We start from the raw sequence: 25,169 nt of genomic DNA, 5'->3' as shown, positions 1-25,169 counted from the left end.
TAAAAATACACCCCAAAACAACTACTTCTCCTGAGTACGGTGATACCACATGTGTGACACTTTTTTGCAGCCTAGGTGCGCTAAGGGGCCCAACGTCCTATTCACAGGTCATTTTGAGGCATTTGTTTTGTAGATTACTCCTCACGGTTTAGGGCCCCTAAAATGCCAGGGCAGTATAGGAACCCCACAAGTGATCCCATTTTAGAAAGAAGACACCCCAAGGTATTCCGTTAGGAGTATGGTGAGTTCATAGAAGATTTTATTTTTTGTCACAAGTTAGTGAAAAATGACACTTTGTGAAAAAGAACAATAAAAATCAATTTCCGCTAACTTTTGACAAAAAATAAAATCTTCTATGAACTCGTCATACACCTAACAGAATACCTTGGGGTGTCTTTTTTTCTAAAATAGGGTCACTTGTGGGGTTCCTATACCGCCCTGGCATTTTACGGGCCCAAAACCGTGAGTAGTCTGGAAACCAAATGTCTCAAAATGACTGTTCAGGGGTATAAGCATCTGAAAATTTGGATGACAGGTGGTCTATGAGGGGGCAAATTTTGTGGAACCGGTCATAAGCAGGGTGGCCTTTTAGATGACAGGTTGTATTGGGCCTGATCTGATGGATAGGAGTGCTAGGGGGTGACAGGAGGTGATTGATGGGTGTCTCAGGGGGTGGTTAGAGGGGAAAATAGATGCAATCAATGCACTGGGGAGGTGATCGGAAGGGGGTCTGAGGGGGATCTGAGGGTTTGGCCGAGTGATCAGGAGCCCACACTGGGCAAATTAGGGCCTGATCTGATGGGTAGGTGTGCTAGGGTGTGACAGGAGGTGATTGATGGGTGTCGCAAGGTGTGATTAGAGGGGGGAATAGATGCAAGCAATGCACTGGCGAAGTGATCAGGGCTGGGGTCTGAGGGCGTTCTGAGGGTATGGGCGGGTGATTGAGTGCCCTAGGGGCAGATAGGGGTCTAATCTGATGGGTAGCAGTGACAGGGGGTGTTTGATTGGGTAATTAGTGGGTGTTTGGAGGAGAGAACAGATGTAAACACTGCACTTGGGAGGTGATCTGATGTCGGATCTACGGCGATCTATTGGTGTGGGTGGGTGATCAGCTTGCCCGCAAGGGGCAGGTTAGGGGCTGATTGATGGGTGGCAGTGACAGGCGGTGATTGATGGGTGGCAGAGTGACAGGGGGTGATTGATGGGTGATTGACAGGTGATTGACAGGTGATCAGTGGGTTATTACAGGGAAGGACAGATGTAAATAATGCCCTGGCGAATTGATAAGGGGGGGTCTGAGGGCAATCTGAGTGTGTAGGCGGGTGATTGGGTGCCCGCAAGGGGCAGATTAGGGTCTGATCTGATGGGTAACAGTGACAGGTGGTGATAGGGGTGATTGATGGGTGATTGATGGGTAATTAGTGGGTGTTTAGAGGAGAGAATAGATGTAAACACTGCACTTGGGTGGTGATCTGATGTCGGATCTGCGGGCGATCTATTGATGTGGGTGGGTGATCAGATTGCCCGCAAGGGGCAGGTTAGGGGCTGATTGATGGGTGGCAGTGACAGGGGGTGATTGATGGATGATTGACAGGTGATCAGTGGGTTATTACAGGGAAGGACAGATGTAAATAATGCCCTGGCGAATTGATAAGGGGGGGGGGGGTCTGAGGGCTATCTGAGCGTGTAGGCGGGTGATCGGGTGCCCGCAAGGGGCAGATTAGGGTCTGATCTGATGGGTAACAGTGACAGGTGGTGATAGGGGGTGATTGATGGGTGATTGATGGGTAATTAGTGGGTGTTTCGAGGAGAGAATAGATGTAAACACTGCGCTTGGGTAGTGATCTGATGTCGGATCTGCGGGCGATCTATTGGTGTGGGTGGGTGATCAAATTGCCCGCAAGGGGCAGGTTAGGGGCCGATTGATGGGTGGCAGTGACAGGGGGTGATTGATGGGTGGCAGTGATAGGGGGTGATTGATGGGTGATTGACAGGTGATTGACAGGTGATCAGTGGGTTATTACAGGGAAGGACAGATGTAAATAATGCCCAGGCGAATTGATAAGGGGGGGTCTGAGGGCAATCTGAGCGTGTAGGCGGGTGATTGGGTGCCCGCTTCCGTATGGCCGGCAGGATGTTGCGGCGGGTGAACAGAGACAGGCGCCGGCGGAGGATCGCGTCACGGTCACGGATGACGCGATCGCTCCGCCCATGCCCCTACAAGGACCACCGCCATTGGGCATGAGCTGGTCCTTGCGGGGTCCGCTTCCCGGCCGCCTCTGTGCGTTAGGCGGTTGGGAAGTGGTTAAAGTAAAATGTTTTAAGTTACTCTATTCATCTTTAAGACATCTTTAAATAATGACATGCTCCAAGAAGATGGGTGTTATGGGGTCAAAGAAGTTGGAGGATTGGGAAAGAGATTGTTAAAAGAACTTTTTCCCAAAAGAAAAAAAAACAGATAAGCTCTAAGAAGTTAATGGCTTGGTTAATAGATCACTGGAAAAGCTTTGTTCTCATTATAAAACATATACCTGAAGAAGGCTCCTTGAAAAAAATATCAAAGAAGTTAGAGGGTCAGATAAGAGGTTGTTGGAAGAACTGCTTTCTATCTCTACTTTGAGATGATGATTGCATATTTTTTTAGATAATCCCTTTAAGGCCCCTTTGTCTCTGCTCCTAGTCCTGTCTAATTCCTTTTATGAGGAAAATATTCTTTTTGTCTGTACTCGGAGGGCTGCTGGATTTTTTCTTCACCAAGACCAGTCCAAAGGTTGTTGCCTGGCCTCTCAGGTTTGTTGATCCTGCTTTACAAATAAGATTCCACAAGCTAACTGAAAAAGGTATACCATGTATACCAGCATATACCCAAGGGTGAATGCTCTATTTTTTAGCTAATGAAAAATCTTTACAATGCTATGTCAATAAAAAAGGGTGCCACTCTTGATGGAGGTGTGAAGCGCTACACACAATATTTAGTTTTTTTTCCCTTAGGATCTGATCATGCCCAGCGCCTTGAAAATGTTTTTTTGGAGGCATAGGGTGACTAGGTATCACGCTCTTACACAAAATACATCTCACATTAGCAACAGTGTCCATTGACTTTATGCACAAGTTACCACAGCCTAATTGTCCAGTAGTGAACAAACCCCACTCTATAGTAAATGTTGCCCCCTCTACAATATCAGGGGTGTGTGTGTTTGTGATCTTTTAGTCAACAGTGTTAGGTATCCTTGATTGTAATGAACAAACACTAAGGCCCATATACAATTCACTTTTTCTCCTGATTTTTCTCCTAGGAGATAATTTTAATCTTCTATTTAAAATAACTTTTCAGCACTTTTTAACTGAAAAGTACCAAAAGGTAGGTGAAAAAGTACTGGCATCATTATTTTGAGTATTTTCTTGCTTGCTGGTGGCTTAAAAGGCATTTTATTGATAATTTTGAAAATATCACCTTGGAGAAAACTAAGGAGAAAAAGTTAGTTGCATATGGGTCTTAGTCTCTTATTCAATTCACTTTTTCTCTTAAGTTTTCCTGTATGTCACATAAGGATAGACCTTATGAACTTACATACATAGCAAGTCAGCACATTATGAAATATAATGGTAACAAATAACAGGCCTTGATAAACAATTGTACTCTTAATAATTATCTTTCAATTTGTTAATGTGGTTTTATTATTATTATTAATATTACTAAGATTTACTAAACTTTATTTACAAAGCGCTATATAAAACTGATACAACAAGCTTGGAAACTGTTTGTAAGTCTTACTTAATTCATCTCAGGAATAACAGATGTTTATCTCCACAGACTCCTGAACAGTTCATTGTGTAGCCGGTGATTCCAGTAACAATTTCATTTGTATGAGCAAAATGTTTCCACAAAGTATGTAAAGGTCAGGAAGGTTAGCAGAAGGTGGACTCTCCAAGTAAATCTTGATGTACCTGTTTTTAATGCAGAATTCTTCAGTGGGGTTTTGTTTATAAACCACGTCCCAAAATGGCCAATATGTTTTGCTTCTTCTAGCAGAGTAAAATAATTTTATATTTGGGGATTCAAATGAAATATTGCTGAATAAGTATACCAATCTGGGGTCGGTACAGTACTAAAGTTCAGTTAACAGATGAATCTGCACAAACATTTGTCTATTACAATAATTGAATAAATAATTCCTCAAATGTCAAGATTTAAATAAATTCTTATATACATCAATTATATAAACCTATCACTTTGAAACTGCTGAAATACACTGTAACATCAAATGACCCCAAAATCTATTTGATCACTAATCTGCAATGTTATTTTTGAATGAATTATAGATTATTCTCCTCCTTTGTTTATTTTCCTGTTTTAAACACTGTGCATTGCATAAATCCATCTTTAGAATAACCTCCTCACATTCACGCACACAAGATTTCTCATGTGCCTCACCCCTCTTCTGAATTACCCTTCCAAAACACATCCGTCAATCTCCAAACTTTGAAATCTTTAAGTGCTCCTTCAAAACTCACTTTTTCTGACAAACACGCACTCTAACTTAGGCCATTTCCACTCCAACCTTTGGCCAAGTTATACTCGTTCCTAGATAACCTAAAAAATACACTGCGGCTAGGTATGTATATTATATACCACCCCACCTCTTGTTGCCCCTATTCCTTATTTGTGCCATATCCTTATCTGTGTCCTTATCTGTGACACTTGTGCTCATCATGTGAGACTTTTACAAATTAGGCACTATAAGTTTGCTGCGGTCCTTCTGCTTCTCAGAAACTGTCCGTGGTGTTGTTTAATGCATATATAGACCTGTTAATCTTAAAATCCATTATTTAATATAAAAAATTGTGTAATATTTGCAACATATCTGTGTACAATGCAAGAAATGCATAGTGGTCATAATGGGTATGGCATTCTGAGACACATGGTACCAGAAAATCTAAGGTTGGCTCTGGCAATTTGCACTGTTGAATGTATTTTTTTAAACACTATCGAAGAATTCTATAGAACTAAACTTTCAGCATAGATTTGTATTTCTGGTGCCTCAGCTTTTTTCCATGTTCTACTGTATAGCAATGTATAAGATAAACTATTTAAATGCAGCTATGGGAATCTTTCTAACTATAATTTTACAGTTGGCCCTGTCTTTGTGATGATTTGCTCAGCTGCCTGTGCAGGCAGGCAGCCCTTTGACCATTGCGTAGGCTTGCATGCTGCAGGACTCTGGAAAGAAGAGCTTCTGTCAGTTTTGCAGCTTGTGCTTGCAGAGGAATTTGCATACGTTGTCATGCAAATTGCCTGGCCACATTCATTGGAGGCGTGTACTATAAGTACTATGTCTTTCCCACAATGCTTGGCTGGTCATAAGGATTTCGTCCTATGTAACACTCCTGGTGGGGTGTCAGCCTTGCTCTCTGTTTGAACATCAGCTTAGAGTAATTCCTGAATCTGCGCTAGGCAGATTTCCCTAGTGCAGTTAGGATTGTAGTATCTGTATTGCCTGTTCTGTCTTGTCTTGCCTGTTGCCATTGTCCTGTCCCAATGGTGGTCGACAGGAAATGGTTCTGATCTCTGTTCTTGGAGTATAGCTGGTGCAGCGGTTGCTACCAGCTATCTCTTCTGTTCTGTCTCCTGGGATCGCGCTAGCTACTTTTCGCTAGCGCTAGGGATCCTTCTGTTCTGTCTCCTGGGATCGCGCTAGCTACTTTTCGCTAGCGCTGGGGATCCTTCTGTTCTGTCTTCTGGGATCGCGCTGGCCACTTTCTGCTAGCGCTGGGGATCCTTCTGTTCTGCTACTCTGTACCTGGATCGCGCTAGCCACTTTTCGCTAGTGCTGTGGATCCTATCTCTCGCTTGTCCCTGTTTTCGTGTGTCTGTCTTGTCTGCTACGCTTGCTGGAGGCTCGGTGAGGTAACCGTTAAGCAAGCGCTCGCGTCCTCTGTTTCATGTTTGTCTGTTAATGGTTAGTTAGGCGTGCTTGTCTCTATTGTGCTTATCACGTGGAGACCGCGCATAACCGCGTGCACTGTTGCGAATGAGTGCGGTGTTCGCGGTTAGCTAGCATTTGTTATTTTCCGTATCTCCTCATTGTTTTATTTGCTGTGCCTTTGCTACCCTCGTATTCTATTCTGATCTACCTTGTGTCACGTCTGGCGATCGCACCTCTCGCGATCGCGTTCCTATTTCATATCTGCTGTTGTGTGTGCGCGGTCGCGGGGTGGCGACTGGATTGGCGCACACACATACAACCTGTCCCTTTGCTCATTTTCATTTGCAATCGCCTCTCTTGCGATTGCGTTCTGCGCTTCGTACAATTCCTGTCTGGCATTTGTGGAGGTACAGAGGATTGGTTCCTCTGCACTCCCCAGGGCCATCTGCCGACACGAATTTCCCTCTACAGGTGCACCTTTTGCTGGGTGCCTGCAATTACACGCTTGTGGAGGATTTCCGCCGTGTCAGCGCACGCGTTGTGCGCTGATCACGGAGAAAGTTCCACAATCGTTACAGTATGACCAGCCCAACCAAAATTCCCAGTGTAGAGGGAATTTCTGATTTGTACGATTTTGTCAAATATGACTCCTGTGCCTTTAAGAGGTTTAACATACTGGACTATGAAACCAGAGATGAGTTTATATCGCAATGTTTCAGATTCTTGGCTAATCCTGAATTTCAGGCCACCAATATTTCCACTTGGAGTGGTCAGATTGCTTGCAATCTTTTCCAAGATGATTTGTTTGTATGGGCGGATGAGTGTGCCAAACATGTGAATCTGAGACATAACCCTCGCAGATTTTTGAGGCATGTATTTTCTCGTAAGCTTAGAATTCCCCTGCCAGGTCAGTTCTATGAGTTTTTTTTCCTGCAGAGCATGAAGCTGATCAGATTAGCTTAGACAACAGTTCTGTGTCATTATCATATGTTAATGAGTTGGTGCTTGCAGGCCAATCTGCTGATTTGGCTTGTCAGTCAAAAGATTTGTTGCCCATGGCAACCACAAATAAAGAGGTTGTTTCTGTCAAGTCTGAAATGTGCAAAACCATTCAGTATGATGATCAGTTCAATGTTTCTCGTGCCACTTTTGCTTCTAAACAGATGCAGGAGAACTGCCTGGACACGTATCTTGCATTTAAACAGACATGCAAAGTGGCCAAAAAGGGAAAAATTAAAAGGCATCTGAATAAAATACTCTCTAAAGATGTGTGCAATGATTTTGCTCAGTCTCCAGGTTTTTTGCCCCAATCCAAAGCTTATGTGGATCCTATTATAGGTAGGATCGCACACTATATTAAAGCAGTTAAAACATCTGTTTTGGTTCCTGAACTCCATCCATATGGAGATTATCTGGATACTGGCCTGTTTGAACCCCCATTTGCCTCATGGGACATGGGGGCCTTGATGGAGGAATTTGATTTTGATTGGAAAGCCTTTTGCGATTTTTACATCGCAAAAAGCGAAGATGTCTTGAATGATTGTCTCAACTCCGTGTACACTTTGATAGATTCTGATGAGTGTGACAGGTGTTTTGTGGATCCGGTGTTGTATGTGTGGCAGACGATTTTGGATGAGTTGCACACACACACACCAATCAATTGATTCCAATAAAGAGACATCGTTGTCGGATGATTGTTCATGCCTTTCTGGGGTAAAGCATGTGAGTCTTGACCTTGTGAGTTCTGAAACGAATGGGTGTACCACTGTGGTTGATTCCTGTGTGGATCCTGAGGGATTCTCTCCTGACTGTGTGCAGTTTGAATCTGTGCAATCTGATGCCTGTTTCTCGGATGTTCCTGCAGATTGCGATCAGTATGAATGTACCAGTTTTCTCAAGGATGTGTGGGACCCCTTGTCATTTAGAGGCAGACCTTTAAGATCTTCCATCTGTGATCCTGCTATGGGGAAAATTCCTAAATTATGCAGCATCAAAAGTAAAATTAATATGTCTAATAAAGTTTTTCCTGATGTTGTCTCTATTTCTACTGCAAATGCGCCTTTGTCTCACCCTGTTCACACCTGTGAGGGCCTGTGGCCTGATGACAGTTGCTCCAGTGTTTCTGTCCTAAACGCTTTGCAGTCTGCTCCGCAGATCGCGGAGATTTGCGCTAGGGAAGCGTCAGTTTCACAACCTAAAGCGATCTTGGATTCGCAAATTTTGCGCTCTGTCTCCTCGGATTCGACATCGTTAGCCGAGTCTAAGAGTGAGACAGCACTTTGGTTTTGCGAATCTGACTCTGAAGCGTCTTTGCTGGGTCCAGAGAGGGTTTCTCTGAGCCTGCTCTGTACCATGAATAACAAAATGATGTCCAATCACACTGACATTTGGGAGTCCCTTTCTTGCTTTGAAGAAAGTTCTAACTCTCCACCCTGTACTCTGGATGAGTCAATATTGCCTTGTACAATATCTCCTGCCCTGCCCCTAGAGGCTCGTCTAGGTATTGCTGCTATTTTTACCTGTCTTTCTGCAGTTTTGGAGTTGCAAGCTAGTTTGACTGCTACGCAGAATTCTGGGTGCAGCGAGATTAAAGTTAGGGAGTCAGTGTGTGGTTCAGTGAATATTCCTGTATGTTCCACTCATGATGATGAAATTCATTCTCAGTTTATGGTGGAACCTTCCCTGGGACATCTGCCCTGTTCTCAAAATAAAGTTCCAGTTTTGCCCTGTAACATGGATAGTACAGAATCCTTTTTAGAAAACTTGCAAAATTATGTTCCTGAGGTCTTGTTTGATGTTCTGGAGGTCTCCGAGTTCCTCCCAAAGGGTGCAGAACTTGTAGGAGATGTCTCCTGCCCCCCAAGTCCTTCTGAGGTGTTACCCTCTTCCGTAGGCATTGCTGCCTTGCTGGCTACCTTTTCAGCTCTGATGGAGCTTCACTCATATGTAGTCAATGATGATATTATTGTCACAGAAATTTCTGAATTTGTATCCGAGTCTTCTTTTGAAAGTCCAGTGCCTGTGACCTCCACTCATGATGATTCTCTGTCCGGTACTGGTTTTGGTCTTGTCGTGCCGGACTCTGAGGTTGGCAGTTCCCCGACATGTCCTGAGGTTTCTCCTGTGCTGGTGTACCCCAGTGTGCTCTGTGACCCAGAAAGCCCAAGTGTGCCTCGGTTACCAGCGTACTCAGATGCTTCCTCGGTGGAGACATTATCTGATATGGCCTGCCTGCTTGCATGCTTAGAAGTGGTCCCTGAAAGTCTTGATCTTGATGGGTGTCCTCGTAATTCTGAATCCGGAATTGTCATTGGTTCCATGGGGGTTCTTGGTAATTCTCCATGTGAGCCTGGTGATTGTTCTGCCCTCTTGGGATCTCTGTGGAGCTTCAAAAGGTTCTGGGAGATTCCGGGAGAAATTTTGCTTGGTACCCTGGATAAGATCAACGGTGGCTTTTGTGTTGTAAGGGACACTTCGAACAGGTATTGTGGCAGGTTTGGTATTTTCGGACACTCCTTGGAAGGTGGTGGGTATTGTCTGGAGGGTGTCGATGGCTTCTTCTCTGGCGTTCACAGTCCTGATGGGTGTTATACTGAGACTGGTAGTACTGATGGGCATGTTTCGGTGGCTTCTGTTTCCGATGAGGTCGGTTTCGGGTGGACTGACTCTGGAATTGGACCTTGTCGGACTGCCCCGACCTTCATGAGTCTTCAGTTTGAGTCTGTTGCTAATAGCAGTTTTGAGGGTCGTCTGGAATTCGACCCTGGAGGGGGGGGGGTACTGTGATGATTTGCTCAGCTGCCTGTGCAGGCAGGCAGCCCTTTGACCATTGTGTAGGCTTGCATGCTGCAGGACTCTGGAAAGAAGAGCTTCTGTCAGTTTTGCAGCTTGTGCTTGCAGAGGAATTTGCATACGTTGTCATGCAAATTGCCTGGCCACATTCATTGGAGGCGTGTACTATAAGTACTATGTCTTTCCCACAATGCTTGGCTGGTCATAAGGATTTCGTCCTATGTAACACTCCTGGTGGGGTGTCAGCCTTGCTCTCTGTTTGAACATCAGCTTAGAGTAATTCCTGAATCTGCGCTAGGCAGATTTCCCTAGTGCAGTTAGGATTGTATTATCTGTATTGCCTGTTCTGTCTTGTCTTGCCTGTTGCCATTGTCCTGTCCCAATGGTGGTCGACAGGAAATGGTTCTGATCTCTGTTCTTGGAGTATAGCTGGTGCAGCGGTTGCTACCAGCTATCTCTTCTGTTCCGTCTCCTGGGATCGCGCTAGCTACTTTTCGCTAGCGCTGGGGATCCTTCTGTTCTGTCTCCTGGGATCGCACTAGCTACTTTTCGCTAGCGCTGGGGATCCTTCTGTTCTGTCTTCTGGGATCGCGCTGGCCACTTTTTGCTAGCGCTGGTGATCCTTCTGTTCTGCTACTCTGTACCTGGATCGCGCTAGCCAGTTTTCGCTAGTGCTGAGGATCCTATCTCTCGCTTGTCCCTGTTTTCGTGTGTCTGTCTTGTCTGCTACGCTTGCTGGAGGCTCGGTGAGGTAACCGTTAAGCAAGCGCTCGCGTCCTCTGTTTCATGTTTGTCTGTTAATGGTTAGTTAGGCATGCTTGTCTCTATTGTGCTTATCACGTGGAGACCGCGCATAACCGCATGCACTGTTGCGAATGAGTGCGGTGTTCGCAGTTAGCTAGCGTTTGTTATTTTCCGTATCTCCTCATTGTTTTATTTGCTGTGCCTTTGCTACCCTCGTATTCTATTCTGATCTGCCTTGTGTCACGTCTGGCGATCGCACCTCTCGCGATCGCGTTCCTATTTCATATCTGCTGTTGTGTGTGCGCGGTCGCGGGGTGGCGACTGGATTGGCGCACACACATACAACCTGTCCCTTTGCTCATTTTCATTTGCAATCGCCTCTCTTGCGATTGCGTTCTGCGCTTCATACAATTCCTGTCTGGCATTTGTGGAGGTACAGAGGATTGGTTCCTCTGCACTCCCCAGCGCCATCTGCCGACACGAATTTCCCTCTACAGGTGCACCTTTTGCTGGGTGCCTGCAATTACACGCTTGTGGAGGATTTCCGCCGTGTCAGCGCACGCGTTGTGCTCTGATCACGGAGAAAGTTCCACAATCGTTACAGTCTTCTTGGGTTTACAGCAAAGCACTGCAAATACTGTTTGAAATAAGCAAGATAAAGGAGTATATATATATATATATATATATATATATATATATATATATATATATATATATACATATATATATATATATATATATATATATATATATTGCCTTTGTACACACACATCCTTGATTTGTTTAATAGTGGAATGAGGGTTAAATGGTCGGTTAAGCATAAGTAATAAAATAATATTGATTTGAGCAGAAAAGTTTGCCAGTAAAGCAGAATAGTGTGCAGAGTATCGGCTTAATAACAGTTTGAAGGCTAAAGTACCCTATCTTATTCTCCAAATAATGTGTAAAGATGAAAGCATTTTTAATAATCACTTTAGTAAATCATTGTTCAGAATTAGATGATTACAGTGGCATATGTATAAAATCACTCTCAAAATGTATGGCGGTATAAAATACAGGACACATGATGCAACCAAACAGAACACAGAAATGCAGTCTAGGCAGACAGTATAATGAGTAGTCATAAAATAATAGCTGATTGAACTTTTACATAATGTCAGCCAATTTTAGAATTTGTATTTTTGTTTAGTTTTGTGGATCTGATGAGGAAAGTGTCTTCTTATATTTATAAGGTTTCTTTTGAAATTGCAGGGGGAAAAAGAGGCAATATAAATAATATACTGCTGAATAACTGCTACATTTTGTTTTGCAGAGAAGCTTTTTTTAAAAAATAATTTCCTGCTTCCCATGTACTGGCTGGAAGTGGACTTATCTGCCTGAAATTGAGCTGGAAATATATATATATATATATATATATATATATATATATATATATATATATATATATATATATATATATATATATATTTGTCATAGGTTATTAGGTTATAAGCATTTGGTTTTTGCTTGTCCTACTGGGTAAAGAGAAAGACTTTGCTGGCCTCTGAGGAAGCTTTTGTTAGAGCGAAACGGCTGTCAGGCCTCCTTCACACCCACTGCATACCCTGATGTCTGTGTGCTGTGATTAATGGGTACCTTCAATGCAATCTACAGCACCTTGATTCTCGTTTTATCTGTAAAGTGATCCTTGTATTTCTGAAAGCTAATTTCACACACGGTGCGGTGTGATTGTTCTGTGGCAGGAGAGCTCGGGGGCAGGACGAGTACACCACATCATTCACCCGTGCTTATTACCATGCAGCAGAGTGTGCCGACAGGGTAATATGCACAGCGCCACACACCGCTTAGTGATGTACTCCCTGCTGGACAGGAAGTATGTCACTGAAGTTTTGTGGTTCTGCACCTGCGTGCCATGCTGCTACCACGATCAGGGATTCACAGTTACTGCATCACCATAGACTTGCATTTTGGCATCATCCATGCAGTAGGCACAGATCATGCTGCAGCACACTGCAGAGTTTTCAGCAGCCTTGCATCAATTTTGCTACTTCCATCAATCACACTGCACCACTTTGCCATAGTGTGTAAGTCTCCATAGACAAACTGCGATGGGGGTCGGGGCAGAGTACCGCGATGCTATGAAACGTGGCAAGTGTTAAAGTAGCCTAAAGGTTTGGCATTCCTGGACTTCACAAGTACTCCAAAAACCAGGAATGTATCGGGTTACCCAAAAAGAAATAGGTTATCATTTTTTGTTGACACTTTTTCTCTGAATCATATAGAGATTCAACACAGGTATGAATAATTGCTAGAGCTATTATTGGCCTTTTATCTTTTTGATTTAATACATTTTACCGTACAGATTGATCTCAGTGATGTTCATTGGAATCCTCCCTTGACAGAATAAGTCAGATAACACGTGTTAAGGAAAAACTGTAAAGTTCATTCACTTCTATTCAAGAATGTCTACATTTAATTTAGCTGCATGTTAAATTGGGCACCGGATGTTACCGATAGTTAGAATATTGATCATTTTATGTTACCAAAATGTTTGCTATGGGGTTGTTTAATGCCTAATGCTAATCTACCATTTACCTCCCTAAAGCAAACCCCTACCTTAATGCTTAATACTATCCATTCATTACATAGCAATACCCTTACTAAATGCCTCACCCTAACCTCCTCTCCCTAACCTTTAACTCTATACTTCCCCTACTTTTCTCCCTTAAAGAGAATCTGTATTGTTAAAATCGCACAAAAGTAAACATACCAGTGCGTTAGGGGACATCTCCTATTACCCTCTGTCACAATTTCGCCGCTCCTCGCCGCATTAAAAGTGGTTAAAAACAGTTTTAAAAAGTTTGTTTATAAACAAACAAAATGGCCACCAAAACAGGAAGTAGGTTGATGTACAGTATGTCCACACATAGAAAATACATTCATACACAAGCAGGCTGTATACAGCTTTCCTTTTGAATCTCAAGAGATCATTTGTGTCTTTCTTTCCCCCTGCAGCTATCTTCCACTGAAGTGTCAGGCTGTTTCTTCCTGCAGAGTGCAGATAGCTCTGCCTGTATGTAATTCCTCAGTATGTGAAAGCCCAGCCAGCTCAGAGGAGGATTTATCCAGCTTGTAAAAGATAATAGAGCAGAGAGAAGCTGCACTAATCTAAATAATACACAGGCAGTGTGCAGAGGGGGGCCTGGAGGGGTAGATGCATCACAGAACCACAACACTGAAGAACTTGGCAGCCTTCCAGACACAGGCTGACAAGTCTGACAAGAGAGAGATAAGTTGATTTATTACAGAGACTGTGATAGCAGAAAGTGCTGCAGTAAGCCAGAACACATTAGAATAGCTTTTGGAACTTGTAGGATGATAAAAAACAGGATGCAATTTTTGTTACGGAGTCTCTTTAAGGGCCCATTTCCACTTGTGCCGCAAGCGTCTGCGAGACGCGCGGCAGCACTTTTGGGTCTGTGAGTACACAGACGAATCCCATCAGCCGTGCCGTGCACGGCTATGGGATTCGCAGCCTCTCCGAGTCCCGCACAACTTCGGATGGAAAAGCCGCCGAATCGCTAGCGCAAGCGATTCGGTCGGCGGCTCTGCTACTTCCTATGGCAGAGTTTCCTAGCGCGATTTGCCTGCGGGGAAACTCTGTGGATTCATGGAAACGGGCCCTAACACTAACTCTTCTAACACCAACACTAACCCTTTCATTCTATTGCAGTATTTGGAGCTTGGCTATATAACAGCCAATACCCATGCCCATTAATGTAGCTATTGCCAATATTTGTAGCAAGCTCAGGGGAGAAGACCAAATATATCATCAGGTGATCACGACGTCCATAAAGCATAAATAGTGCACTTGCCATGTGCTTTAGTCTGCATGCTACAATATATAATAACCAAGCCTCCGAGCCAATATCTGAAACTCAGCTATATATTAGCGAGACCCAGTGCCAATATTGGGAGTATATTTTGTTTGGATTGGGCACCTGATGTCCAAATCAATCTGGGAGCCTAGTTTAACTGTTTCATTTGACCTAAGTGAAACAGAACTCCTGGACTGGATTTATTAAGAATTGCTTTCCATCCCTGCATGTGTCATATTACACACTCCCCAGGGTGGCTGAAGGGGAAGTGTATTAGCATTTCTATTATTGAAGGTACATGCACGCATCAGCACTTAAATCATACCTGAAGTGAAGTGACGTGACATGATGAGATAAACAGGGGTACATATAATACTACTCCTTGTAAGAAATTCTCTGAAGTCACTTTCTGTTTTCCAGTACAGCAAGAGTTAAAAAAAAAACAGTTGTTGTCTGTGCAAAAGAGCTTGTCAACAACTTGTCAAATTCAGCCTGATTTTCTGAAATGTAAGTACTACCAAAATAACTAAGAAACTGTGATACAAGACTACTAATGACGCTGAAGTGCTAAAAAGTTCAAAGTGTCATTATTTCTCTTTCTTTTTCAACTTAAAATGTGGAGTGTGGTTTCCAAACAGCAATTGTGACAGTCTTGTGCAATCTTAAAAATGAAGCCATTAAACTGAAAATAAAAATAAGAGACTCATTTTAAACGTACTAATGTTCTATTTACCATCCATACTATAAATAGAATTAATTATCTCATAACTTTATTTTAACTACTGTCATTTTAATTAAAGCAACTGGGTTTATTTTAATATATACACAATATATACACTATATATATATATATATATATATATATATATATATATATATATATATATATATATATATATATATATATATATATATATATATATATATATAGTTTTTTAAATAATAGCTTAGGTTTGCAAGCTCAATAATATTCAGGAGATTCTTAGTAAGTCAGAACCACCATCATGACTCTAATGGTAGATTTTTGGGCGTAATATTCATACAGTATTGCAGTACTGTGAAGATTAAAGACAGCAGGATTTATTTCCTTCATAATAGGAACTGAGCAGAGTTTTAGCCAGACATAAATTTTGATCTAAAACATATTCTAGAGTTATAAAGGACTTTGGGCTCCTGTATCTCATTTACCCTTTCTAATTTACTCTTCCGCCACAATTTGCAAACTCATTTATATTAATTCAATAATACGTTAAGTCATTACCGTGCCTCGGAATTATTAAAACTTTGTAAGGAATTAAAGTAGATATCCAGGACTTTTAAGACCAGATTACCTTCTGTAACTGCTTCTGGGATATAAGCAAATATACTCTCAGGCTTCAGCTGGAAAGTGCAATATATAAGTTAAATACTAACATTTAACTAATGTCATATGGTAGAAAACTGCAAGGGATTATTTTATCCCACTGTACAACTAAGTGGTATACAGTACAAATAAATGACACAGATAAACAAGAGTAGCACTAGGTGTATCATGCAACACACAGTTGCATAATACACCTAGTGAAATGTACATATTGATGGAACAGTTGATACGTCAACTAGAAATATCGTATATTCTGTATATATATATATATATATATATATATATATATATATATATATATATATATTAAAATACTCTTAAAAAAAGAGAGATCCATTTGAAGTTTACATTGTAACACTTATGCCGTTCACATGCCAGAGGGTACTCGGTTGAGGTGGCTGGTCTGCTGAGAATCTAGTGTGTGCACAGCCTCCCTGATGCATTGCCTGTTCGGGAATGCCAGATCATCTTGGCTGAGAGCACTCAAGGGTATTGTTTTTCTTCTCAACCTTTCCACTTAAAGAGGAATTGTAAGCCAGAATTGAACTTCATCTCAATCATAAGCAGATACCCCCTTACCGTTGAGAAATCTTTACATTTTCTTGGATAGATGAGCAGGGATGTCTGTATGGCTGATATTGTGATGAGCAACAACCTGTCAATGTAACGCTGTATATTCTGTATATATATATATATATATATATATATATATATATATATATATATATATATATATATATATATATATATACAGTGCCTTGCAAAAGTATTCGGCACCCTTGAAGTTTTCCACATTTTGTCACATTAATGCCACAAACATGAATCAATTTTATTGGAATTCCATGTGAAAGACCAATACAAAGTGGTGTACACGTGAGAAGTGGAATGAAAATCATACATGATTCCAAACATTTTTTACAAATAAATAACTGCAAAGTGGGGTGTGCATAATTATTCAGCCCCCCTGAGTCAATACTTTGTAGAAACACCTTTTGCTGCAATTACAGCTGCCAGTTTTTTAGGGTTTGCCTCTACCAGCTTTGCGCATCTAGAGACTGAAATCCTTGCCCATTCTTCTTTGCAAAACAGCTCCAGCTCAGTGTAACGATCTGCTCAGCTGTCGGCACGGGCAGACAGCTCTTTGTCCATTCCTTAAGTCTGAGGGCTGCAGGTCTCTGGAAAAGAGACCTGCCTGTGCTTTGCAAGTTTCAGACCTGCTCTGCTGCTGAGCAATTTGCATACACTTGTCATGCAAACGGCCTAGCTGCCTCCTTTGAAGGCTTGCAGTATAAATACCATGTGATCCCAGAATCCTTTGCTGCTCATAGAGGTTTGTTCCTGCTGGACTCACCTGGAGTGTCAGCCACTGCTATCTTAGTATAGTTAATTCTTGGGGAGTGCTCCTTGCATTCCTATTTAGTGCAGTCAGTTTGTGTATTATTTGTACTGCCTATTCAGTCCTGTCTTGTTTTTCTGTCGCAATTGCGCTGTCGCCAGCGGCGGTTGATAGTGAATTGCTCTGTCTTGTTTGGATCGCACTAGCCTCTAGCGGTAACGGCTGTGGATCCTTCTGATCTGTATTCTTGGAGTGTAAGCTGGAGCAGCGGTTGCTTCTGGCTACCTCATCTGTCTGTCTTGTTTGGATCACACTAGCCTCTAGCGGTAGCGGCTGTGGATCCTCCTGTTTGTGTTCCTGGAGTGTAAGCTGGAGCAGCGGTTGCTACTGGCTACCTCACCAGTCTGTCTTGTCTGTTTGTGCTTATTTGTGTTACTTGTGGCTAGTTAGGGTGGCTTATCACTGGGCGCCTTTCATGCGGTGATCGTGTCTTAAACACGTTCGCTGTTGCGAATGAGTGCGGTGTTCGCGTTGAGCTAGCATTTGCCATTTTCCTTATCCTCTGATTTTTGTTTGCTGTGCCTTTGCTACTCTCGTGCTCTGTCCTGCTCAGTCTGGTGTCACTATTTGGCAATCGCCATTCTTGCGATTGCCCTCCCACTTCGTTTCCGCTGTTGTGTGTTCGCCGTCGCTGGGTGATGACTAGTTTGGTGGACACACATTGATTCTGTCTCTGTGCTCTCTCTCTTTAGGGGCTATCTTGCCCCGTGTTGCTTCTCTTCGTACAATTTCCAACTGGCATCTGTGGCAGCGCAGAGGGTTTTTTCTTCTGCACTCCACAGCACCATCTGCCGGTGGGAATTCCCCTCTACTGGTGCTTAGCACCAAAAGCTGGGTTCTATCATTTTGACACGCTTGTGGAGGACTTCCGCAGTGTCAGCGCACATCTGGTGCGCTGACCACGGAAGATATCCCACAATCGTTACACTCAGTCAGATTAGATGGACAGCATTTGTGAACAGCAGTTTTCAGATCTTGCCACAGATTTTCGATTGGATTTAGATCTGGACTTTGACTGGGCCATTCTCAAGCATGGATATGTTTTGTTTTAAACCATTCCATTGTTGCCCTAGCTTTATGTTTAGGGTCGTTGTCCTGCTGGAAGGTGAACCTCAGCCCCAGTCTCAAGTCTTTTGCAGACTCCAAGAGGTTTTCTTCCAAGATTGCCCTGTATTTTGCTCCATCCAACTTCCCATCAACTCTGACCAGCTTCCCTGTCCCTGCTGAAGAGAAGTACCCCCAGAACATGATACTGCCACCACCATAGTTGACAGTGGTGTATTCAGAGTGATGTGCAGTGTTAGTTTTCCGCCACACATAGGCCTCAATTCACTAAGCTTATCTCCTGTCTTTAATAACTCTTCTAGAGTTGTTACCATGGTGATAAGGCATGTAGTATTCAGGAAACATTTTACCTCAGGCAAACCTAAAGTTAACTCTTCTCTCTTTAAGTTAACTCTCTAATCCTTAAAATAACTCCAGAGTTAAAGACAGGCTGTTCATTAACTGCATGTGAAAATAACTACAGAGGAGGTAAATTAACTACAGAGGAGGTAAATTAACTACAGAAGAGGTAATGTAAGGAATGAAGAGAAGATAACTCTCTTACTGTGTGGAGGTAAGTTTTGTGAATTGAGGCCATAGTGTTTTACATTTTGGCCAAAAAGTTCAGTTTTGGTCTCATCTGACAAGAGCACCTTCTTCCACATGTTTGCTGTGTCCCCCACATGGCTTGTGGCAAACTGCAAACAGGACTTCTTATGCTTTTCTGTTAACACTGGCTTTCTTCTTGCCATTCTTCCATAAAGGCCAATTTTGTGCAGTGCATGACTAATAGTTGTCCTATGGACAGATTCCTCCACCTGAGCTGAAGATCTTTGCAGTTCGTCCAGAGTCACCATGGGCTCTTGACTGCATTTCTGATCAGCGCTCTCCTTGTTCGGCCTGTGAGTTTAGGTGGACAGCCTTGTCTTGGTAGGTTTATAGTTGTGCCATACTCCTTTCATTCCTGAATGTTCGTTTGAACAGTGCTCCGTGGGATGTTCAAGGCTTTGGAAATGTTTTTGTAGCCTAAGCCTGCTTTAAATTTCTCATTAACTTTATCCCAGACCTGTCTGGTGTGTTCTTTGGACTTCATGGTGTTGTTGCTCCCAATATTATCTTACACAACCTCTGAGGTCGTCACAGAGCAGCTGTATTTGTACTGACATTAGATTACACACAGGTGCACTCTATTTAGCCATTAGCACTCATCAGGCAATGTCTATGGGCAACTGACTGCACTCAGACCAAAGGGGGCTGAATAATTACGCACACCCCACTTTGCAGTTATTGTTTTGTAAAAAAAAAAATGTTTGGTATCATGTATGATTTTCGTTCCACTTCTCACGTGTACACCACTTTGTATTGGTTTTTCATGTGGAATTCCAATAAAATTGGTGCATGTTTGTGGCAGTAATGTGACAAAATGTGGAAAACTTCAAGGGGGCCGAATACTTTTGCAAGCCACTGTATATATATATATATATATATATATATATATATATATATATATATATATATATATATATATATATATATCCTATCCCATTAGTCGAGTTTGTGTTTATAAATGGGGAGAGTTGTTGCTTTTTATCTCTTGTCTTCCAGCAGTAAAGATGCTGACCAGCAGGCTCAGGGTGGGATGGAGAAAACAACATGAATGAATCACACAGTGCATGTCAATAATTTCTTGATCTCTTTTCTATTTGTTAACTTCTCACTTTGCAAAGCATTGATTCAATTTTTTCCTACAACTACTATCTTTCTGTAAAGTTCCTCTTTAAAGCCACCCACTCCACTGTGCTCTGCATTATCATCCTTCCTCCCCTCTCCATAGTTTTGCGATGTATCTGCACAGCACTCGCCCAACAGATTGAGTCTCGGTCGCTGTGAGCCCATTTTTTTGGTGCATATGTACACAACTTTACAAATGGGAATAACCCCCTATTTATGCATATTAATGATGAAACACAAGCATGAAAAAAAGCTTAGGACAAACATAATAATCAAAAGAGACAGAATAGAAGTGGTTATGAGCCCTGCCACTGCATTAGAGTCTTTCAGTCTGTATGGCTGGTCAGAAATGCCAATTTCCGATTCCACTGAAATTTCGATTTCCGCCAATGCTGATTACCAATTCCACAGATCTCCAATTTCTGTTTTGCGATTTTTTGCGATTTCTGATTCTGATTTCCGAGGGGTCTTCTTTTTGTCATTTTTTTTGCATTCTCTGATTGGCCAAATATTTGGGAGCTTACTCTGCATTCTCTGATTGGCCAAGTTCTTGGGAGTTTACTCTGCATTCTCTGATTGGTGCAGTGAGTCCAAGTTCTGTGATTGGGCTAAAATTACTGAGTTGTGGTAATGCAATATTTCTACAGAAATTGGAATTCTGTTTTCCTATTTCCAGGGAGTCATTTTTTTGGTATTTTTTTGCAATCCCTGATTGGCCAAATACTTCTGAGTTGACTCTGCAATCTCTGATTGGTCCATTACTTCCGACCTGTTGTTTTGTCACCCCACCTCCTCCTGGGGCACCAGAGGTGGGGAAGAGACCCTTGTCCATGGATTTAACAAGTGCTTTTTAAAAAAAAGTTTTCTCTTGTTCCCACTGTTCTACTTAACACACCCTGCAAATTTGGTGTTTCTAGCATATAAGGGGGCTTTGCTATTAACCGCTAAAGTTGGCGGGTTTTTAACTGACTCGTGATTATGGCTGGAATCCGAATCACAAGTCAGATTTAGAATGCGATCATGAGTGCATTTGAAACTGGCATTCGTGATCGTGGACGATCATGTTTTCGAGTTGGTCGTGATCACGAGGTTGTGATGAGCACCACTGCCTTTATAGCATCAAGCAAAGACTGAGTGTGGACACCACTGTCATCCGACCCTGCACTGAGAAGGAATGTAAATTGAGACAGGACTTATTTCTCTATTCAGCCATAAAGATTGGTTGAGGGAACCCCAGCATCCTTATAGGTGTACATGCTCCTCCCTGGAATAGTGCACATGTTGCTTGCTCTACAAACCAGCAACCAGAACTGGTGAGATGTCTGTTAATTTTATCTCACTATTTGTTTAATGTTTGTTTAAATGCTGAAGTAATATCAGATTATTCCAGCATTATTGCTTACAATTACTGCAATATCCCTAAGGTTGCCAATTTTGGTAGTGATTGATAATTATGGTCTGGGTAACTTTGAAATATGTGGGAGATATTAGGCACAGCTGACCCAGAGAATGAAAAACAGCTCTAGTACCCCAGAAGCATCTTGCATAACTCCCAGGCTAAGGGAGTTTGGACCTGTTGGGGTCCTGGGGGTATCCTTTTCTCCCAACTGCCCCAGCATTTGCATCAAAGTATGGGCACAGTGGTAGCCATGCTTGTCTCCCCTTCTCCGGGCTCCAGTGATGGGCACCCATCAACTTCCGCTTACTTCTTCCTATCTGTACATAGCTTTAGGCGGCAGCCATATTGGGTTGCCTTGGGCTAGGTGAAACTGAGTCAAGCTATTTTGATTGTGATTGCATCCGTTTTGTTTTATTAACATTTTAAATGCAGGTGCCCTAGTTTAATTTTTTGTCATTGGATCATGCTGAATGTCCGCTCAAGAAAACATAATTGACAGCTAAATAGTAGGGAGCTTGCAGGCCGGGTTCACAGTCTCTGTTTTCCTGGATGTTTCCTGGATGTTCTTGTGCCTAATTTGATCTTCATTTCAGACATATATTTATAACCAGGGCCCGTATATAATAGCTGTACAAGAGATCTTTACATGTAAATGAAATATCACTGGTCAGCAGCAGACCTGAGAGGCAGCTTTTTGCTTGAGAGGGCAATGCTCATTTTGTATTGGATATTAATTATAAAAATGTCTGACCCAAGCATATCTACTTTCTTGTTTTGGCTTCAGTTACAACTCAGCTAATTTTCAACCAAGCCCTCAAAAAAAGACACATATATAATAGACGTGTCAAGTTATCAATCACCCATTGTAATGTATCCTTGCAAAACGAGAGAGTACTGAATTGAAAATAGAATGCTATTATTTCTGTGTCATAATTTAGACTGCAGAACTTTTAATATTAAAGGAAAAGATGTGTTCCAACTACTTCTAAACTTTTACAAAAAAGAGTAGGAACTATAGTACTTCTATAACTAGAGTTACAAGAACAAGGAACACTGAGGCCTCATTTGCACATGTTTTAATTAATATTATTATTATTATTATTTGTTTGCATTATAAAACAATGTGGAAGCACATTATAGACAGCCCATGTGAATCAAATGACTTGTTCACTTCTAATGTTGTTTTCCATTCATTGTATAAAAGAAAAGACTAGGACTTGCTATATTTTTCTGCTCACTGTTAATGTGTAAAGGATAGCGGAGATACCGCCGCATGGCCAAGCGGCATGGCGGCTATCTCCGCGTATCAGCCGGCGGCCTCTGCCGTGCAGTTACATGCTGCTGCTTTGCCTGGTCCTTCTAGTGCACATAGATTGAGAGCTACATGTGTGCGCGCCAGGCGACAGGACCTTTATGCAAGTAAAAGATGAGTCAGCTGATCAGCCGGTTAGCTGACTCCAGTTGTGCTTCTGATTGGCTGAGTGACTGGGGCGGCACTGTGGAGCGCTCTGAGTATATATAGGACCAGCCTGTCAGTTTCTGGTTGTCTGCTGTTGCAAACGCTAACGTGCTAGCGCTCAGACCTTAGTCAGATCTTACAGTGTGTTAGAACCAGCTGGAGCTGGGAATTCACACTTAGCCAGTTTCCGTTGATAGCTTGAAGTACTAATTGCATTGTGATATCTGTGTACTATTCTTTAGTCTAGATCCCAGGTGTTGAAACCAAGGACTTCACACCTAGACTAGGATATTGCTACCATTTATCTGTTATGATCTTCTGCTTTCCTGACTACTCTCCTGTTTTCTGATTCGGTACTTCTGCCTATCTGATTACTGTTGCTGACACTGCCTGAACCTTACTCTGAATCAGCCTTCTGTCCTTGTACCTTATCTGTCTGTACGTTGCTGACCCTGCTTGTCTGACTTTCCTATCCTCACTAGTGGGTCTAGCCATTAGTGAGGAATTCCTGAGAGCTGTCACCTATTCCCTAGGTGATCAGTCTTTGCAGCCCTGTCTGCAACACTTACTCCTCAAGTGTCTGCTAGCTGCAGTAGAGTCTTAATCTTCCGCTCCTCGGGTGATCATCCTTGCAGCTCAGTCAGTGGTCCCTGCTCCTCAGGTGTGAACTGGCTGCAGTACAGTCTGAATCCCCAGCTCCTCAGAGGATCCCTGGCTGTAGTATAGTCTTAATCACCTGCTCCTCAGGTGATCATCCTTGCAGCTCGGTCAGTGGTCCCTGCTCCTCAGGTGTCCACTGGCCTCAGTACAGACTGAATCCCCTGCTCCTCAGGGGATTCTTGGCTGTAGTGTGGTCTTTATCACCTGCTCCTCAGGTGGCTATCCTTACATTACAGTTAGTGGTTCCTGCTCCTCAGGTGATCACTGGCTACAGTGCAGTCTGAATTCCCTGCCCCTCAGGGGATTCTTGGCTGCAGTATTGTCTGAATCTCCCGCTTCTCGGGAGATCTCCTCTTTTATTACTGACGCACAAAAACACTATTCCACATTGGTTGTCCTGTGTCTAGCTATACCAGTATTATTGGTGATTCTGCAGGACACCACATAATTAGGTATAGCATCTGTATTATTGGTGATTCTGCAGATCACCAATAATCAGAAAAGTCTGTGTTGCTGACACCAATCGTTGCATAATGTTTTTGCTTTCAATTATTGTGTTGCCACTGTGGATTTATGCACGTACTTACTCAAGCACATACAAAAACACAATTTTACATTGGGAACCACAGAAGCACATGAATTCAGAAATACATATATCATTTGGACTGATTTGTGTGGCATTAAATACTTAAAAGTTAAAATTGTTACATATCTTCACTTTCAGGCAGGAAGTGTTAAGTGGGAAGGACAAGCCAAGCTGAAAAATATGACATCTTCATGGACCATGGACATATATTCTCCTGCCCCGTGTGAGGTGCAAACATGCAGTAAGTGATGACATTATATTATGGCAGAACATAATCATAGCACCTATTAAAAAGAGTGTCCCATTCACATCAATGCAAATCTTTTCTCTATTGGCCCAAGTGTATAAAAAAGTGCCACATAAATATAAAACAACTATATTGTTTTTAAAAGGACACCAAGTAAATTTAAAACAACTACCCGTATTTCGCGCCGTATAAGACGCTTCGGAATATAAGACGCACTCAGGTTTAGAGGGCAAAAACCAGAGAAAAAAAATATATATACTAAACCTGGTGCGTCCATATTCCAGGAGCGTCTTGTACATGTTACCCCTCAAATGTTGTCCTCCTGTGTCCCATTGTCTCCCCATGTGTCCCCAATACCTGCCCCATGTGTCCTCTGTGTCCCCCATGTGTCCTCTGTGTCCCTCATGCCTGTCCCATGTGCCTGTGTCCCCATGTGTCCTCTGTGTCACCTATGCATGCCTCATGTGTCCCTCATGCCTGCCCCATGTGTCCTCTGTGTCCCCCATGTGTCCTCTGTGTCCCCCATGTGTCCTCTGTGTCCCCCATGTGTCCTCTGTGTCCCCCATGTGTCCTCTGTGTCCCTCATGTGGCTGCACCTGACTTATGCCTCTGCCCTCTCCCCCATGCCTGTAATGTGTCCGGCTGAGTGTGTTACATGCCCCCTCCCGCTGTGTTCCTTATCGCTGCGTGCCCTCGCGAGTGTCTAATATGCCCGCTCCCCCGCCTGCCTTATCTCCCTCCCCCATGTCTTGGCTGGCCCCCCCGGGTGTTAATCTGCAGCGGGCTTACCTCTCCGCCATGCCCGCGAGGATTGGAGACCTCCTTCACAGCCGCGCATCTCGCTCTAGTGATCGGCATGTGATAATGACGCAATCACCACATGCCGATCACTAGAGCGAGATGCGCGGCTGTGAAGGAGGTCTCCAATCCTCGCGGGCATGGC

The 25,169-nt window shown here is 42.8% G+C and overlaps 1 long non-coding RNA gene across 1 annotated transcript in view; it reads left to right on the top strand.

The window, feature by feature from the left end:
* The window catches only part of LOC137528331 (uncharacterized), a 76,529-nt gene extending 52,314 nt beyond the window's left edge, over window positions 1–24,215 (top strand). The window contains exon 3 of the long non-coding RNA XR_011023364.1: window positions 24,118–24,215. This is a non-coding gene — a long non-coding RNA (uncharacterized lncRNA). The remainder of the gene's footprint in view (window positions 1–24,117) is intronic.
* Window positions 24,216–25,169: the final 954 nt, after the last annotated feature.

Source organism: Hyperolius riggenbachi, chromosome 8 (assembly GCF_040937935.1).
Source record: "Hyperolius riggenbachi isolate aHypRig1 chromosome 8, aHypRig1.pri, whole genome shotgun sequence".
NCBI classification, from domain to species: domain Eukaryota; kingdom Metazoa; phylum Chordata; class Amphibia; order Anura; family Hyperoliidae; genus Hyperolius; species Hyperolius riggenbachi.
Note: the sequence above shows the minus strand (reverse complement) of the source record. Positions and strands in the feature narration are given on the sequence as shown.